The sequence below is a fragment of the Ovis aries genome, chromosome 1 (genome assembly GCF_016772045.2).
Source record: "Ovis aries strain OAR_USU_Benz2616 breed Rambouillet chromosome 1, ARS-UI_Ramb_v3.0, whole genome shotgun sequence".
NCBI lineage: Eukaryota > Metazoa > Chordata > Mammalia > Artiodactyla > Bovidae > Ovis > Ovis aries.
In genome coordinates, this window is record NC_056054.1 from 142,279,072 (window position 1) to 142,284,557 (window position 5,486).

Genomic DNA, 5,486 nt, shown 5'->3' on the forward strand with positions numbered 1-5,486 from the left:
ACTGAATTCAGGTTGAAATAGTCTTTGCCATGGAACTGGTTACACATTTCCTCTTTGAGAATAGCTTTGGATTTCCATGGCATTTCATGCTATTCTTAGTTTTAAATCTTTGATTACAATAATTGCTCACTCATCTTAATTTCTCTCCAATCACCCTCACTTCCACACTTAAGAATCAGTAAAGCAAATGTGAATAGATCAGGATGGCTTGGGATAAATAAGAAATCTTGGGAACTAGATAAATTATTAATCCATTTTTCCAAGTAGACCAGTCACAAGTTTGACTTAACATGTATGACTGGTAACTCTAACTTCTGGCTTATGTATAGTTTTTTATTTTGACATTCATTGGTTAATTCACACCTGTGTTACTCTCAGTGTATTCACTTATACTGATGCTACAATATACTAGTAGGTTCTGTGAATAAGAGCTGCTGATTCTAGAACTCAAGCAAATGATTTAAGTCGGATGATAGAAGGAAAACACATCAGAAAAGTTATTTTGAAGGAAAACTTAAAGCATATATCATAAGCTTCAACTTTTCATTCCCGGAAAGAATTACAAGTACTTCAAATATCTATAATTACAATAGAATTTGTAAAGGCAGCATCTCGTAGAAATTTTAAGTGGCACTAAGAGCTTTGACCAAAAAAAAAAAAAAAACCAAAAAACTAAAAATCATTAAATATTAAAATCATCTTCTGGAAATTTTATAATTACATACACATACATTGCTTTTATGTCACCATATTTAATTCAGAAATAGAAATTTTGTCTGCCAGGTGCTGATCCAGCCAAGGTACTTTTCTTTTGTATTTTTAGAGAAGAAAACTAAACTTCTGAGTTTACTAAGGTCATGCAACCAGACAGAGGAAGCCCAGAGTCTAATCTGAGAGTGAGAATGAAGTCGCTCAGTAGTGTCTGTCTCTTTGTGACACCACGGACTGTAGCCTACCAGGCTCCTCACTCCGTGGGATTCTCCAGGCAAGAGTACTGGAGTGGGTTGCCATTTCCTTCTCCAGGGTATCTTTCCAACCAAGGGATTGAACCCAGGTCTCCTGCATTCCATGCAGACACTTTAACGTCTGAGCCACCAGGGAATCTAGCTTTGCCTAATATCACTGCTTTACTGTTCCGCCATACTCCATGACTTGACATGGACAATTAGGCTGAGATCTCTGCCCTCAAAAGATGCTGTCTAAAGGAAAAAATACAAATACGTAGACAACCATTTATAATACACATGAAAAGTAGGATACATTTTGCTAGTTTCAAGGGAATTTTAAGAAAAATTGTTTTATTATTACTTTATACTGAGCTAAAATTGACCTATAACATTGTGTAAGTTGGACTTCCCTCATGGCTCAGCTGATAAGGAGTCTGCCTGCAATGCAGGAGACCTGGGTTTGATTCCTGGGTTGTGTTGGGAAGATCCCCTGGAGAAGGAAATGGCAACCCACCCCAGTATTCTTGCTACCTACTCTAGTATTCTGTCCATGGGAACAGAGGAGCCTGGTGGGCTACAGTCCATGGGGTCTTGAAGAGTCAGACATGACTGAGTGACTTCACTTCTTTTATGTATTGTGTAAGTTTAAGGTGTACAATATGATAATTTGCAACATTTATATGTTGCAATAAGAGGACCCCTGTAGTGTTAGGTACAACTATCACATCACATAAATATACACACACACACACACACACACACACACACACACACACACACACATATATATATATATATATATATTTGGTGAGAAAACAATCTAGTCTTTTAGCAATTTTGAAGCGTACACTATTGTTGACTGTAATTATGTTAAACATTATATCTTCAGGACTTTTTCATCTTCTAACTGCAAACTTGTATCATGGGAACTTTTTGATGAGATCAACTGCATTTGTCTCAGAACCTCAGAGAAGATTTTTGTTGAAGAACAGGCTTGAGAAGGAATAGAAGCATTCAAGACAAAATGGGAAGTAGGACATGGCAGCAAGAGGAAATAGTGCAGGTAAATCGCTTGAAACATAAGAGAACATCTCAAAATCAGAAAGCCACAAGGAAGTACGTGTGATGAAGAACCCAGAAAAGAAGAGGATGTGTAGAGACTTCAAGTCTTAGAGATCATGCTGAGAAATTTGGACTCTATACCACGAACGATTAGAAGTTTTGGGAGGGTTTTAATCATGAAAAAAATTTCATTTATTCAACAAATATTTGAGCGCTTATTTTCCCCAGGCAGTAATCCTATTCATAAATTAGAATAATTTCAGAAAATAATATAGAAGACAGACCAGAAAAGAAAAAGACTAGAGTCTATTTCAAAACATCTAGGTGAAAATAATGAGACACAATTGAGAAACAGACTTAATCTATTTCACTGTTGGATCAACTATTGTCAGAGGGTAAATGATTGTGAAGATGGTCTTAGTAGTTATCTCTTCTCATCTTTCTCTCCCCTACCTGTGTGTGTACCTGCTCAGTCACCAGCTGGGTCTGACTCTTTGCAACCCTTTGATCTGTAGCCTGCCAGGCTCCTCTGTCTATGGGATTTCCCAGACAAGAATACTGGAGTGGGTTGCCATTTAGTTCTCCAGGGGATCTTCCTGACCCAGGGATTAAACCTGCATCTCCTGCATTAGCAGGTGGGTTTTTCACCACTGAGCCACCTGGGAAGCCTATATATCTTATGCTGCTATTGCTGTTACTGCTAAGTCGCTTCAGTTGTGTCTGACTCTGTGAGACCCCATAGATGGCAGCCCATCAGGCTCCCCCATCCCTGAGATTCTCCAGGCAAGAGTACTGGAGTGGGTTTCCATTTCCTTCTCCAATGCATGAAAGTGAAAAGTTAAAGTGAAGTCTCTCAGTCGTGTCTGACTCTTAGCGACCCCATGGACTGCAGCCCACCGGGCTCCTCCATCCATGGGGTTTTCCAGGCAAGAGTACTGGAGTGGGGTGCTATTGCCTTCTCCAATGCTACTAACACTTTAATTCATATCTCCCCCAACTTTTTTCTTATCTTCTTCACATTTCACAAACATTCATGTAGAAGGGTAGATATGAGGAGACAGGCAAAACAGTTCAAGTAATTGTGTTCTATCATAAGTGAAGTGAAGTGAATTGAAGTCGCTCAGTTGTGTCTGACTCTTTGCGACCCCATGGACTGCAGCCTACCAGGCTCCTCCCTCCATGGGATTCTCCAGGCAAGAGTACTGGAGTGGGGTGCCATTTCCTTCTCTAGGGGATCTTTCTCACCCAGGGATCGAACCTGGGTCTCCTGCATTCCAGACAGACGCTTTAACCTCTGAGCCACCAGGAAAGTAGGTTAATTTTTCAAAAATCTTTATCCATGCTCCCAGGACCCAGGTTCTGTGGTTCACAGTAGAAAATAGATTTCTAATTTTCTTATTAGACTTTATGTTTTAGAGCTCTTTAGGTTCAGAGTAAAATTGAGTGGCAGGTACAGAGATTTCTCATATGCCCAAACACTTGCATAGCCTCCTGCATTATCAACATCCCCCACAGTGTGTACCTTTGTTGCCATGGATGAACCTACATGGATACATCATTTCTTCCAAAGTCTTCAGTTTGCATTAGAATTCACTCTTGGTGTTGCATATTCTATGTGTTTCAACAAATGCGTCTGACATATATCCAAAATCGTAGCATCATACAGAGTAGTCTCACCGTCACAGAAATCTGCTGTGCTCAACCTATTCATCCCACCTGACAATTACTGATCTTTTTATTGTCTCATTGTTTGTCTTTTCCAGAATACCATAGCTCTGGAGACATACCGGGTGTAGCATTTTCAGATTGGCTTATTTCACTCTGTATCATGCATTTAAGTTTTCCCTATGTCTTTTGCTAATTTATCTTCAAGAAGGTTTTATTTGGAAGCTTATACAAACACAATATTTCATATCATTAATATGTTTATATTCTTTTTCTCATTATAATGAGATAGTTTAAAACCAATTTTTCATTAAATACCACGTGATTGCCTTCAAATTTCGTTGAATTTATTCCTGTGTGCTATAAAAATATTATCATTTCTATGAATTTCATAATGTGAAAAAGGGTTGTGAAGGAGCCATGAAATTAAAAGACGCTAACTTCTTGGAAGAAAAGTTATGACCAACCTAGATAGTATATTCAAAAGCAGAGACATTACTTTGCCGACTAAGGTCCGTCTAGTCAAGGCTATGGTTTTTCCTATGGTCATGTATGGATGTGAGAGTTGGACTGTGAAGGAAGCTGAGCGCTGAAGAATTGATGCTTTTGAACCGTGGTGTTGGAGAAGACTCTTGAGAGTCCCCTGGACTGCAAGGAGATCCAGCCAGTCCATTCTGAAGGAGATCAACCCTGGGATTTCTTTGGAAGGAATGATGCTAAAGCTGAAGCTCCAGTACTTTGGCCATCTCACGTGAAGAGTTGACTCATTGGGAAAGACTGTGATGCTGGGAGGGATTGGGGGCAGGAGGAGAAGGGGACGACAGAGGATGAGATGGCTGGATGGCATCACGGACTTGATGGATGTGAGTCTGAGTGAACTCCGGGAGTTGGTGATGGACAGGGAGGCCTGGCGTGCTGCGATTCATGGGGTCGCAAAGAGTGGGACACGACTGAGCGACTGAACTGAACTGAACTTTAAACTTCAGATGAGGATTTTAAACCTGGGGCTTCTCAATGGATTTCAGTGGGTGGGTAAAATATGCAAGTGCCTGTTTTCCTGGAGAGATGGTCAGTATTCTTTATCAGATTCTTCCATGTCCTTTCATGACTTAATAACTCATTTCTTTTTAGCTCAGAATAGTATGCCATTGTCAGGCTATACCACTGAATACTGTCTACTTTATCCATTAAAAGATTTACTATTAATTGTAGTCATTTTGGAGAAGGCACTGGCAGCCCACTCCAGTACTCTTGCCTGGAAAATCCCATGGATGGAGGAGTCTGGTGGTCTGCAGTCCATGGGGTCGCTGGGAGTTGGACACGACTGAGTGACTTCACTTTCCCTTTTCCCTTTCATGCATTGGAGAAGGAAATGGCAACCCACTCCAGCATTCTTGCCTGGAGAATCCCAGGGACAGGGGAGCCTGGTGGGCTGCCATCTATGGGGTCGCACAGAGTCGGAGACGACTGGGGTGACTTGGCAGTAGTCATTTTAAATTCTTCGCCTGATAAGTCCAACATTTCTGCCACATCGGAGTCTGGTTCTAATGCTCGTTCTGCCTTTTAACACTGTTGGATTTTGTCTTTTGATATGCCTTGTAATTTTTCTCAGTAGCTGGATATGATGTATGAGATTAAAGAAACTGTTATGAATCAGACTTTAGTAATGCGGTGGGCAAGTGTGGGAGGAACGGAAATGTTCCACAGTCATATGATTAGGTCTCAGTCTTTTAGTGAGCCTGTGTGCTGGACTATGAACTTCTAAGCGCTTTTCAGAAGCCACACCCTACCAACCCTTCAGGTATGATTGGA

The 5,486-nt window shown here is 40.6% G+C and overlaps 1 non-coding gene across 1 annotated transcript; it reads right to left on the reverse strand.

The window, feature by feature from the left end:
• Window positions 1-3,246: 3,246 nt before the first annotated feature.
• TRNAS-GGA (transfer RNA serine (anticodon GGA)) lies at window positions 3,247-3,318 on the reverse strand. Its single transcript has one exon. It is a non-coding gene; the product is annotated as a tRNA-Ser (tRNA).
• Window positions 3,319-5,486: the final 2,168 nt, after the last annotated feature.